This window comes from Impatiens glandulifera, chromosome 1 (genome assembly GCF_907164915.1).
Source record: "Impatiens glandulifera chromosome 1, dImpGla2.1, whole genome shotgun sequence".
Lineage (NCBI taxonomy): Eukaryota > Viridiplantae > Streptophyta > Magnoliopsida > Ericales > Balsaminaceae > Impatiens > Impatiens glandulifera.
Genome location: NC_061862.1, coordinates 154,952,737 through 154,968,246, shown reverse-complemented (window position 1 = coordinate 154,968,246; position 15,510 = coordinate 154,952,737). Strand labels below are relative to the sequence as shown.

At 29.6% G+C, this 15,510-nt stretch overlaps 1 pseudogene; it reads right to left on the bottom strand.

Moving 5' to 3' along the window:
* Window positions 1–1,476: 1,476 nt before the first annotated feature.
* Window positions 1,477–2,634, bottom strand: LOC124917058 (annotated as a pseudogene).
* Window positions 2,635–15,510: the final 12,876 nt, after the last annotated feature.

The window sequence follows — 15,510 nt, the reverse complement described above, 5'->3', positions numbered from 1 at the left end:
TAAAGAACTACTTTAGATACTTTTTTATTTGGAAACAAACATTTATGGAATATCTTCATGTAATTGATTCATTTGGAAGGAAGAGTTAAGAATTACAACTTATATATGGAATAAAGATTCAACTAAAACAACTAGTGAATTCTTATGGGGTTGTCCAGTTAAGTTCCGGCCTTATAGGTCTAAAGAAAATAAACTAGACTAAAGAATTTCTAGATGTTAATTATTAGATATTTTGAAATAGCTAGAGACAAATTTAGTCTCATAAGTATTTCAAGATTAGCCTTGAAAATAAATATATACATAATACTCCTTAAACAAGAGTTTAATGTATGTTTTAGATTATATGAATCAAGAAAATAAGTACATTTATGATGTTGGATACACTAGTAGAAAAATGGGTATTAGTAAAGGCAAAAACCGTTACTGAAAATCTAAAAAGCCGTTACTAATAACATTCTGTAACGGCGAATAAAACCGTTACCATTCGTTACAAAAATAGGCGTTACTGATACTCTTCTAGTATCAGTAACGGCTTTTGAAAGCCGTTACTAATACTCCCCTAACAACAGTAACGGTTTTAGCCAAGGTTAAACCGTTACAGATAAAACATTAGTAACGGTTTTAGCCAAGGTTAAACCGTTACAGATAAAGCATTACTAGTAACGGTTTTCTTATTTATAAAACCGTTATTGATATATTAATAGTAACGGTTTTCTTATAATTAAAACCATTACTTATATATTAATAGTAACGGTTTTTTAATTTTAATACCATTACTAAAAAACATAATTTTTTTTTAATATTTCATATTTGTACCTATATAAACAATAATTATCCATTTTATCAAAACCATTAATATAATCCAAAAACTACAATCATCAATCCAAAAACACAATTATAAATTCACAATCATCAATTCATTAATTCATCAATCCATATAAACCATAATCCAAAAATTACATGATATAAATATCACTCAATCATCTCTAGTGGGATCATCTCTAATGGAATGGCAGGGGGACGTGGAGGGCGAGAGTTAACGAGATACAGGGATAATATGAAGGTCATCTGCTCCATCATCTCGATCGTATCATTCCGTATTCTACACGAGGTCCGCTAGTTGTCTGCCAAAACCCTTACCTATTATCGCTGCAAATATATAATGTAACATTTATAAGAAAAATATACAAGTAAATCCTTAATAGAAACCGTTTAACCTTAATTAGACTAATAAAGATTTATTGGTGTCACGATTTTTCAACTGAAAAGTTGAAAGCAGCCATAGACGAATGGAATGTGTTGGTGGGAGCTCAACATTAACAATAAAAAAATGAATGTACTATAGAATGAATTGATAGAATGAATTGAAGAACTAAATTATGCAAATTACATGAGCAACTTCATTCATTTCTAATACTTAAATTGACATCTAGATCTTAAACCCTAGTAGTTCAGCATAATCAGTATATCTTCAGAAACAAACCTAAGTTGCTTTATAAGCGTTGAGAGTATTCTCAGCTGCCTCCTTTCTCTCAGCTCCGGTCTTGAATTCAGCAAGATAACGGTGATAATCTCCTTTCATCTTCAGGTAAAACACTTCGGAATCTCCTACTGAAGCTGATGAAATAATCCTTGAGTCAAGAAGCTTGAGAATACCTTCATAGATGGAAGAAAGTTCAAATTCGATCTTCAAGTTGTAATCTCTGATAATTGAAACATGATCCTCATTCCCACGATCTGTCACGTATCCACGAGAGCCAACCATGGGAGTCACATAAAGAATTGGTGAAAAAGTCAGGTAATACAGTATAACCCAAAATACAATAGAATAGAAGAGGTGGATATCATCTAGATGCTCACGCTCTTGGTAAACTGAGTTAATATTTAACAGAAATGAGTTTATAGGCTTATTTTGATTAATCAGGGTTGAGTAAAGGTGTTTGCTCAGAAGTTAAAATCAATAACTATATACTTGGTTCATTCCTACACTCATGTGCAAGAGTAAGAATGGTCAGAAGGTAAGTCTTTGATTGATCATAGTTGTTTTGGTTTGTATAATGCTAATTCCACTCTCAGCAGCATATAGCAGGAAACTTATACATCATACTCTGAAACAATTGAACTGAAACATTTCTGCTAAGAGTCTTACAATTGAACTGAAACATAAAGCACGATTCATGAATGTCACATAATTGAAAAGACACATAGATGCAATTAGAAATCCTATCAACTGAGGGATCTCGAACAATGACATAGTTTGTTAGATCGGGAAGGAAAAAATTACTGACCTGAGAACTAGTTAGTACAGTGAGAAGTGCAGCAACGATGTACCACTGCATCTTCTTCGGAAGTGATCGGATTCAAATGTTTAGGCTATCATCTCTCTTCTCTCTAGACTAAATCCCTTCGAATTCGTCCATTATCTCATCCTCCTTCTTCTCGATGGATGAGATAATACGCCAGGAATCTCTTCTAGCTCCAATCACGTTCTTGTAAGCGACGGAGAGAAGATTCCTCTCCTCGATTGTAAACTCGTCAGATTCAACAGAAGCTTTCAAATCTACCATCTCCTCGCTCAGCCAACTTCGCCTTGTAAACATATTCGTCACACGCCGATGATGATGCTGCCGCCATAGTCGTTCGTTCCTCGTTGAATTTCCTGGTGCAGATTCGAAAGAGAAATAGAAATGGCGGAAGGAGAGAGAAATCTTAGCGGATTAAAAATTTAGGGCTGAACCATTACGCTGGCCTGTGGGACCACTAAACTTTTAATATCTGTAACGGTATATTATAAAACCGTTACTAATATATCTGTGGTAAAATAAAAAGTGGAGCTGTATTAGTAACGGTTTTAAAATAAACCGTTACCAATACCAATATTTGTAACGTTATATCATAAAACCGTTACTAATACGTTTGTAGTAAAATAAAAAGCGAAGTCATATCAGTAACGGTTTTAAGATAAACCGTTACTGATACCCTTATTTTGAAATAGAAGATTTAAAATGCTAATAATTGTAACGGTTCTTCTATAAACCCGTTACTGTAACGGTTCATCAGTAACAGTGATATATAGCCGTTACTGATATCTTTATAACAGTAACGGTTTATTATATCCGTTACCAATAAAAATTATCAGTAAGAGCGTTATATCACCGTTACTAAACTTCGTTACAAAAACCTCATTTCCTACCAGTGATAAATACTTGAAGGATTCTGGTTTGGATCATTAAGAAAGTAACCAAACAACTAATGTGATATTTTAAGAACAAAACATTACATACTCATATAGTGAAATCGAATCGGATAAAGATCATTTGGTATTTTAATTCGAATTTTTTTTGGATACCAAAACAGTCGGAAATTCGTGCCACATACTTTTAGTTTAATTATTAGTTTAAAGAATTAATTCTTGTAAGAGTGTTAAGCAGACACTAGAATTATTTCGACATGATGGCAGAATTTATTAGGTGTTTTGTGGTATCCAATTAAAGAATCTGACTGCAAAGTTTTGTCACGAGGTTGCAAATTATGAATGATATAGAAAGACCACTAAAGTTATTACGTGATAATAATTTGCAGTTCTTTTACTTTAAGAGTAATATGAGTTTGACTAAGTCAAACTATTTGGAAAATAAATAATTCAGAATGTTTACTTATCTATTGAGCATATTTGGACAAACTCTAAAATTATGGATCAGTTCTCTAAATATTTGCTATCCGAGGTTTTTCATGAATATATTGTTCATATGGATATTGCATATTTAGATGATATACAGTTTTAGTGGGAGTTTGTATTATGATGTTTGTATAGATATAATTTTGAATTTATGTGCACATTAAAGAATCAGTTTCTAAAAAAATTAAAGATTTAGTTTTTAAAGATATCAAGATTATAAAGTTGTTCAGATTGATCTCTATAAGGAATAAAGAAGGACCAGTTAGTATTAGACATGTTAAAGATCACACTACATGTTAATCCACACTACACACCCATGTTTAATCTATGTCATTTGATTGTATTGACATATGTGACTATTGAGGGTTTAGTTACGAATTAATGTAACAAAAATCGTTTTAATCCTATGTTGATATAATTGATGGACGAGATTGATATAGATGTATTTGGAAATGATAATAATATTTTGAGCTCTTAAAGTTATAATATACAATTGAAGGAAATATTATATGACCCAAGTGGGAGATTGTTGGAATTATTTCCAATATTTAGGTACATATATTATTTATAATTGTATATTAGTTGTTATCATAATAAAGATTAAAGCCCAATTAAAGTAATCTATTAAAGTATAAAGATTATGGGCTTATTTAGACATCTATAATAAATACGGGGATTATTTGTGTAGAAGCAGAAATATCATTTATTATTATGTTGATGGGCCGAATAATAAATGAGTATATTAGGACTAGGTCCCCAACCCATATAGATAGCCTACCTAATTTGTTTCTCTCATCAGACAATAAGGTTATGTTCATCTCTCAAGAACACTTAAGAAGACTATCGATATAGGGTTGAAAGACTTAAACCCCACCCACATCAGATATTCCGATCCAAGTCTAGATCCAAAACAAAAAAGATCCAAGATCAAGAAGAAGAGAATAATAAAGAACGACTTAATGAGCCGTTCTTCATTCCAGAACCAAGTACGTTTCCGCAATTACAATTTATCTCGATTTATCGACATAGAGTATTAAAAATATAGATTTAAGGATTAAAGATTTAAACTAAAGAATCTAACATTAAACCCAAAGAAGGTGAGTCTATTTCATTGCCGAATGGGAGACCGAGCGTATCTCTATCCCATTGGAAGAAGAAGAAGGCGGACAAACCAGTAGGTTCCGTTCCCAGCTCCTAAGATTGATCGCGGCAACAGATCTGAAGACATCCCCGCATTTGAAGATATTGATTCCATAGTTTCAATTTGTTTTTCTTATATTTATCTCAATATTAATCTATTTTTTATTTTTTAAAATTTTATAATATTTATAATATATTAGAAAAACAAAAAGCATGATATATATCATCATATTCAATTTTGAAAATGAAAAACATGAGCCTAAATAAGATTAAATAGATCATTTAAGAAACTGATTATTTCCAGTTGCTTGTTTGATCTTTAGATTTTGTAAAATTTATCTAAAAGAATAACAATTTGATAAAATGGTAATTATTTGTATTTTCAATTATAAATATTAAAACATTATTTTTATTTAATATTTAAACTTAATAAAAATAATTATTATAAACGTCAGGATATAAGATTTGATATTCTCTTTTGTTTTAATTAATTTGTTTGATTAGTTTTTTTACGTGGAAAGTTAGTTTTTTTTTAGAGATTTAGTTAGGTTTATTTTAAAAAGTTAATTATTTGATCTTGCATTGACTTGACTTTGACTTGATTTTGATCTTAACATGGACTTGGACTTTCATTATTTTGAAATTAGGCATTTGGTTGGCGGATCTTTTGGTCTTCTTCATCACTTCTTGGATCATTAATGAATCTTGGCATTCTTTAATATTGGTTATGAAATCACTTATTGGATCATTAATGAATCTTGGCATTCTTAAATATTGGTTATGAAATCACTTATTGGCGTGTTTTTGATTTCACATCATCCTTACAAAATAAAAACAAACTTTTATTAATTAAAATAAAATCCTAACTAACACCTAATTATGTTAACAAACAAATTAAATCTCTAATTTGAATTAGTGAACTAACTAAGTTTTTTTTATATAAAATCTAACTAATTCCCTAATTTAGAAAATGAAAAGATAAAAAAAAAACAATTCTTATATATCTTTAAATTATCCTATTTTCAAACTAATTTAATCTAACAAAGTAAATTAAAATTAAACAAAATCTAATTAAAAACTATTATATATAACATTTTTCATATATATATATATATTAGATGTATACTAATTTTTGTTTATCATAAATTTAATCTTTTATATAACTTATTAGGTATATATTAACTTTTCAATTCAATTTTATAGTTTATATTTTTAATAAATTTCGAACTTATTGTCATTCAAAATTAACATATGGGTTCAATAGGCAATTATTTTTAGAGCAATTGAGATTCCAATAATGATTGATTTATTATACTTAAATTATTTAAGTTTTTTTTTTAAAATTAAAATTATCTTGAATATTAATAAAAATATGATTAACGTTTTTATTCCTCTAGCTTTTTTAATTAGTTTAGAAATTAGATTAGTTAATTAATTGCATTCTTTGAAAATAAAGTTATATCCAAAGGGGGTATAAGATTGGTCTTCTTTTTTTAAATTTTTAAAAGTTCTTAGTTAGGTTTTTTTAGAAAGTTAGTTTAGTGTAGAGATTAATTAATTAATTTTGTAAATGAATAGATTTGTTAGTTAGTTTGTTAGGTGCTATTTAGGAGTTAGTTGTTTGATTTTACAATTGATTTTTATTTAACAATTTTGCATTTTTGTAGGGTTCTTGAAAAAACCCAAAAGGTGAAGAGTGACCGGAGGACCGAATAAGGATCCAACCAGAGAAATCAAGAAAATGTCATTCAAGTGCAGCTTTAAAATCAATTCAAAGTCAATTCAAGGTCAAGTCAAAGTTAATGCATGGATCCAACCTAACTATTGTCCCGACCGAAGGTCCAACCGGATCCAACCGAATGATGAAATGGAGCCTCCTAAAAACATTCAAGCCGTGGGACATGTGCAAGGAGGAAAAACTAGCATTTTGAAATCAAAAGGTCAAATTGGCTAATTCATAAGGTTTAAACTAAGGAAATCCGAACTTTTATCGGCCAACAAGAAAATATAAAATGTAAAGGGTAAACTATGTTTTAAAATGTCGAAATTGACTTTGTAGAGACCCAAGGGTCGTTGTGAGACATAGTTGTTTTTGCAATTTCCCACAAGTAATCAAGTGTAGAACTCGAAGTAATCTCTAATTGTGGTGTGTATACGTCTAAATTATTTTCTTAATTTTATAAAAAAAAATGGTGGTGACTCTGTAGTGGTAAGGTTGAAAAAAATCAAAATAGACATATGGCGACTTCCCATTAAAAACCACAATCTCTCCCAAATTCGTCGGGGTGGTAAGTTATTAAGTCATCTATAAAGTCTCGGTTTTAAATTTAAATTTTCGATCAAGTAAAAAATTGACACTCCTCACAAATTAAAAAAAAATACACATGGTTAAACTTCCAAAAACGATTTCAATGGAAGAACAATATCACTCCTCAGTTCTACCAATAATATCTGGAAGCGTAAAGTTTGATAAATATAATTATATCTATTGGAAATCACAAGTTACTCCAATCATGATAGGTTATTATTTTATGGATATAGTAGAAGGAAATCTTGAAACTCCTCCCAAATTTCTTCAAGAAACAGATGGTCAAAATAATACAATTCAAATCAAGAATCCAAAGTTTAAACAATGGCGTATCCAAGATCAAAGGGTACTTGCATGGCTCTTTTCAATATTGACCGACGAGATTTGTCAACAAGTCTCAAAATCATCTCCGGCACAAGAATTTTGGAAAACCTTAGAGAAAATCTATGTTTCTCAATCAAAGAGCCGACGATTTGAGTTACGGAGTCAACTCCTAAACGCACACAAATGTAGTGGTTCTCTTCTTAACTTCATTCAACACATCAAAAACCTATCAGATGCACTTATCGCTGCCGGACAATATATTTCTGATCAAGATCTGCAACTAACTCTACTCAACGGGCTTGGAGACGAGTTCGAGCCGATGATATGTGCTCTAACTTCCGGACAAGATCTATTGTTTAATGAGATGACAGACATCCTTCTAAATTATGAACAACGACTCATATTCAAGAAAAGAAAATTTCATTATGAAAATATTTCGCGCTCAAATGTTTCGGAGAATGTTGCTTATATTTATAGGCATGGAGGCGGAAGGAACCAAAGATAGAACCGAGACAATAATCGTTCGCAATGTAATTTTTGTCATAAAATTGGTCATCGCTCCGAAAGTTGTTTTTATAATCCATCTTGTCAAATATGTAATGTACAAGGACATAGTGCTCTCGAGTGCCCTCGTTTTAATCCTTCTCCAAATCCTACAACAATGTTAGTTATATCGTCTACTATTGTAGATCCCACTTAGTGTCCATATTCAGGTGCTATCAACCATATTACTTCCGATCTTAATAATCTACATGTACATGCTCCTTATACAGGTACTCAAACTATCAAATTCGGAAACGGTATGCCTCTGTATATTTATAATATTGGTACGACTAAAATTTTAAATCAAAAAAAATCTCTCTACTTACGTAATATCTTACACGTTCCGAATATTACTAAAAATCTGATGAGTGTCACGAGATTTTCATTAGATAATAACGCATTTTTTGAATTCCACCCAAATATTTGTCTTATTAAAGACCGAGATACGAAGATAGTGCTTCTTAAGGGATTACTCAAGGACGAACTTTATTGCGTTGAACCTACTGAAAGTTCGTTTTCAACATGTTCTAATAAACAAGCATTTATTGGTATTAGATCTCCGGCTCAAATTTGGCATTCAAGACTTGGACATTCTTCTAGCGCTACTACATCTTTAGTTATATCACACTTTAAATTACCAGTTTCAGGTAGTAATACTATTTCTTTTTGTGGATCATGTCAATATGGGAAAGCACATAAACTACCTTTTTTAGCTTCAAAATCTACATCTATGGCTCCTTTAGACCTAATTCATTCAGATGTTTGGGGACCTGCTCCTGAATTTTCATCTAATGGTTGTCGCTATTTCGTACATTTTGTGGATGATTTTAGCAAATTCACGTGGATATATCTGCTAAAGAAAAAGTCGGATGTCTTGAATACATTTTTCAACTTTCTTCGACTTGTTCAAAATTTATTTAGTCGTAAAATCAAAATATTGCAAATTGATTGGGAGGAGAATATAGAAATTTCAAATCATTAACAGATAGTCATGATATTTTTACATCGTTTATCTTGCCCACATACTAGTGAGCAAAATGGCATTGCTGAACGAAAAATTTGTCATATTACGGAAACTGGTCTCACTTTATTGGCTCATGCATCTATGCCACTACATTATTGGAGTGAAGCTTTTGAAACAACCACATATCTTATCAATCGTCTTCCTACTCCGACATTACATCAACTTTCACCATTCGAGACTATATTTAACTCTTCTCCTGATTATGGTTTTTTAAGACATTTGGGTGTTCTTGTTATCCACTCACACGACCGTACAATCAACACAAACTCGATTTTTATACTACTGAATTCAGTTTCCTTGGTTACAGCTTATCTCATAAAGGTTATAAGTGTCTTCACATTCCGTTTGGACAAATATTTATCTCTCGACATGTCACTTTTGACGAACTCACTTTTCCTTTCAAAAGTAAGGACCTTGTGCGCTTGTCTAAACCACAAGAAGATAATGAGACATCTCTTCCAACAACTATACTTAATTTATCAATACCACCTCTATTATCTCATATCACTTCACCGTCTTCATCATCACCCTCTCCGACCTCAACAACATCACCAAACACTATAACACCTTCTTCTACTACTATTATTGTTCCTTCAACACAACCAGTTATCACAACAATCAATGCACCTACATCTTCTACTCATCAGATGATGACACGCAATAAAGCACGGTCTATGTCCTCATCAGCTCTCATTGCTGATTCTTCATCTATTACACCTACATGTTTTACCAAAGCTAATAAGGATCCGCAATGGCGTCTTGCCATGACAAATGAATATAATGCTCTTATTCAGAATAAAACATGGTCTCTTATTCCTCGTACACAATCTCATAATATTGTTGGATGTAAATGGGTTTTCAAACTCAAACATAAAGTTGATGGATTTATTGATCGACATAAAGCACGTCTCGTGGCTAAAGGATTACATCAACAATAAGGTATTGATTATGAAGAGACATTCAGTCCTGTGGAAAAACCCACTACTATTCGTGTTATTCTTTCTTTGGCAATATCTTATCAATGGTTCATTCATCAACTTGATATTAGCAATGCATTTCTTCATGGGTCTCTACAAGAAGAAGTTTACATGGCACAACCACCCGGTTTTGTCCATCCAGATTTTCCTAATCATAAATGCAAACATCATAAAGCAATATACGATCTTAAACAGTCTCCTCGTGCCTGGTATGCTACTCTCCGGACTGCTCTAATATCTTTTGATTTCATAGAATCAAAATCTGACACGTCTCTCTTCAGGTATCATGCACCTCAAATAACAACATACTTTTTAGTATATGTGGACGATATAATTCTCACAGGCAACTCTAAATCGTTTCTAACAAAAAATATATTTCAATTAAATAAATTATTCTCTGTTAAAGATTTAGGTCAATTACATTACTTTCTTGGAATGGAAGCCACTCGTACCAAAGATGGCTTGTTTCTTTCTCAATTTAAGTATATTGACGATATTCTCACTCGGGCTGATATGATTCAAACAAAGCCATTACACACTCCCGTCTCTGCTGGCTCATCCCTTTCTAAACATGATGGTGATCCTTTATCTGATCCGTTTCTCTCTCGTAGTATAGTAGGGGCTCTACAATATCTTACACTAACTCGTCCTGAGTTAGCCTTTGCTGTCAATCGAGCTTGTCAATTCATGTAAACTCCCACATCTTCTCATTGGGGAGCGGTTAAACGTATTCTTCGATATCTTCGTCATACTCCTCGTCATGGGATCTTTCTTCCTCCAAATTCACAATTCACTCTTGCTGCCTACTCTGATGCTGATTGGGCAGGATGTCCAGATGATCGTCGTTCAACAACTGGATTTTGTATTTTTTTTAGGTGACAACCTCGTTTCTTGGAATTCTAAGAAACAACAAGTAGTTGCTCGCTCTAGTACTGAATCTAAATACCGTGCTCTTGCATATACAACTGCTGATCTTTGTTGGATTCAATCTCTACTTAATGAACTTCGATTTTCACTTTCTTCTTCCCCGGTTTTATGGTGTGATAATATTGGTGCCGCATTCTTATCAGCAAACCCGGTATTTCATGCTCGCACAAAACATATTGAAATCGATTTTCACTTTGTTCGGGAAAAAGTTGCTCGTAAACAACTACTCATTCAGTATATTCCTACTGAAGATCAAGTGGCTGATATCTTCACCAAAGGACTTTCTTCTCATCGATTTGCTCTTTTACGTAGCAAGCTCACGGTTTGTGCCTCACCTTTTCTCTTGAAGGAAATGGATAAAGTATTAAATAAATAAGAGAAATTATTTATTTATCTCATATTAATTAGGCTAAATATAATAACCAATTCCTACATTTTCTGAATTTATTTATTTCTCTATAACTATTATATAATATTATATAATAGATAAACTATGAATCAATAATATTATTTCTTGTTTATTTTATAATTAAAAAAATCTAACTTCTTATTACTCATTTAAAAAACATATAAATAAATAAAAAGAAATAATTAGTCAAAATATAAATATTAATAAGTTTTATATTTAATTCTATATATCTTTAATTTAATATACTTCTAAATTTTATTAATTTTTTTTATTCTTTTCCTATTATTACTCATTTAAAAAATATATAAATAAATCAATTAATTCACTTCATATTATAATAGTGTATTTACTTTAGTTACAAATTACAAATTTGTTGTCCTATCCATACTCTTTCATTTAAATTTATTTTTATATAATATTTTTTATTTTAGTTTAATATATATATATATATTTTAAATATTTTATACAAAATACCTAAATTCTCGATTTTTTAGGCTAACTGGTTTTTTTAATTGAAATTATACATATTCATCCTTTTTTTCTTAATCAGTTATAAGTTACATTCTATAAATTAAAAGTTGTAGCAATGATTAATATCAATATCAAACTTCTAAGCAATAAGATTTTCAATAAGTTTGATGAAAGAGTTTCGTTTCTTGGAGCACTATCTTGTTTAAACATATTGTATTGTTTGAATAATATAGTGTTCCATGGAACGGTTCTCTATGATCAAGCTTATTATTTTATTGTGGACGATAAATTGATCGATTATACCTTACTCGTTGGGTTTCTAGAAAGCAAGAGTGAAAACCTTATTCCATTTTTGTAAGTCTTCTTTTTTGCTCGTGCCTTGAATTTGTTTCCAAGAGGATCTTCTATAGTTCTATCTAATCCATTTTTTCAGCCTTTAATTTAGAGTTCGAGCTCCTGTCACATTCACAATTTTCTTTCTTCTAGGCCCTAATCCTAACCCTAACCCGTGTAATTGAAAATTGATCCTTCTATTTCTCTATTGATCTCTACTGGATCAATCATTATAGAAGACATAAAAAAGATGAATGACATGCGTTTATGAAATTAACAAAGATCTGCTTGCTTCTTGAAGTTTTGTAAGTAAACAAATTGCATGGATAAATTGCAAAACCTAATTACCATTGACCTTTAATTTGAATTGTACTTTTAATTTTTTTTATTCATGAAGAAATATCTAGTCAGTCAATGTTTTAATGAATAGAGAGAAAGCTTTCCACAAGTTTAATTTACATTTGAATTTACTGAAATCCGTTTTTTCCGGTCATATTTCATGCTACAAATTATTCAAGTAAAGAATAAAGGCCAATTATATTATTTAACTGTTTTTAATAAATTATATTAAAAAATATTATTAAGTTTTAAATCTATTTTATTAATAATTAAATTTTATTATTATTATTATTATAAAATATTATAAAATTAATAATTTAATTTTAAAATAATAATTGTGTATTATATTTCAAGTACACTTTTTAATCTATCAATGGTTATAAATCGAGTTACATCATTCAAATTCTAAAATTAATTGTTTTGACTATTTACTTTTTAAATGCAACAAAGAACACCAATGAAATTTTTGTAATATTTTTCAACAATATAGAATTTCATAGAATGATCATCTTATAATTTATATAACTTATTTTGTGTATATTCATTTTCAACTCAGTTTTATAGTTTATCTTTTTTAATAAATTTCAAACTTATTGTCATTCAAAATTAATATATAGATTCATTGGGCAATTATTGTGTAGCAATTGAGATTCTAATAATAATGATTGATTTATTATACTTAAAGTATATAAGATTTTTTAAATTAAAATTATATTGAATATTAAAAATATATGATTAATGTGTTTATTCCTTTAGTTTTTTAATTAGTTTAGAAATTAGATTAGTTAATTAATTACATTCTTTAAAATAAAGTTATAATGATAGGTTATAAGACTTGGTCTTCTCTTTTTTAATTATTAAAATTGCTTAGTTAGGGATTTTTATAAAGTTAGTTTATTTGTTAGTTAGTTGTTATTTAGGAGTTAGTTGTTTGATTTTATAATTGATTTTTAGTCAAAAGTTTTGCATTTTTGTAGGGTTTTTGGAAAAAAAAAATGAAAAGTTTAACGATGTACTTGAACAAAGTTCCAACCGAGAAATCAATAAAATTCTATTTAAGTGCAGCTTTGAATTCAATTCAAATTCAATTCAAGGTCAAAGTTAATTAATGAATACAACATGATTGGACCTAACTTGTGACCCAGTGGATCTAACCGTAAGATGAAATGGAGCCTCCTCCTAAAAGCATTCAAATTGTGAGATATGAGAAGGAGGGAAAAACTAGCATTTTGAATTCAAAATATCAAATTAGCTAATTCGTAATGTGTAAACATGGAAATCCGAATTATTTTAATGTAAATAATCTTTCATTTTATAATAAAATAATATTAATTAATTTAAAGATAAAATAATATTGAAACATATTCATTATATTATGTAAGTTTGAATTTTTAAGCCGATCTTGTTGAAACATATTACTTTCATGACTATATCCTCAAGTCAAGGAGAGAGATTTAGGAACTAATTTTTAGAGAGATTTAGGAACTAATTTTTTTTGTGATTAAATAATGTTATAAGAAAATAATTGTTTATTTTATAATAATCGTTATTATTATTTAAATTGAGTTTAACATAAAGATTTTCAAATATTTTATTTGTTTTACTTAATGATCATAATTCAAACAAAATATAAATAAATAATAATTATATAAATATATTCTATTACTAAGACAAAATCTAAATCGATCATTTTTATTAAAATTCTAATTTTTTTAAATTTAAAAAAAAGTAAGAAAATAATCAATAAATTATATTAACTATTTAAAAATTAGTAATTTCACCTTTGTTTTCTTATTTTTATATTTTTGACATTTATCTCTATATCTATTTTCTACTTTATTATATATATATATATATATATATATATATATATATATATATATATATATATATATATATATATATATATATATATATTGAGTTTAAAAGAAAATATTTTAAATTTGATGTGTTTTTTTTTTAAATATTATAAACTAAGTATCTATATTTATTAATATTTATCCATTATTCTCTCAAAATATTTGAAAGTTATGGGATGTGAATAAAAGAAATATAATAATAATTAAACTATTTATCCATTTTTTTCTCATAATTAGTTAAAATTGGGTTATATAAATTAAAATACAATTAGTTTTTTTATTACACATTGAGAGGAGAGCAAGCTTGATGAAAGAATTTCGATTCTTGAGCTTTTATGTTATCGAGGCATGAACATAAAAACTATGTAATATGTTTCGATAATGTAAAATCTCAAGGAAGGGTGTTTTTTGATCAAGCTAAAGCTTATTATTAGTTTCTTGAAGAAATAGTCTGCCATGCCAAGTAAATTATTAATTTTGCTTCAATAACTTTCCGGTCATCCATCCACCTTATCTATTCCTTTCCTTACTGAGAGTATATATTTTCGAAATCCCATTCGAAGGAGGACCGGGTACTAGCTTCTGTTTCCAGATCCAAAGATCGCGAGGCTTGACTGGATTCCTCGGTGGGACGCGCGCGCAGCAGCTGAAGCGGAGAGAGCGTCGGAAGCCTTGAAGAAGTGTTGGAATGCAGAAGAACAAGCACCGCTACAGCTGTTCTTTGTTCTCACGGTCGAGGGTCTACAGCTGGATTCCTCGGTGGGAGGACGCGCGCAGCAGCTGAAGCGGAGAGAGCTGTTTTCAAATTTGAAATTAAATTATACATATTCATCCTTTTTTTCTTAAATAGTTATATGTTAAGTTCTATAAATTAAAAGTTTGAGCAATACGATTATAAGTTATGATTAAATCTAAAAAAAAAAATCACTTCTTAGATCATTAATGGATCTTGACATTTTTTAAGATTCGTTATGAAATCATGAAATCATTTCTTGACGTATTTTTGATTTCACATTATCCCAACTAAATAGAAACAAACTTTTATTAATTAAAATAAAATCCTAACCAACACCTAATTATGCTAACAAACTAACTAACTCTCTATATTGAATTAATGAATCTAACTAATTCTCTAATTTAGCAAATGATGAAAGACCTTATCTCTTTACCTTATCCT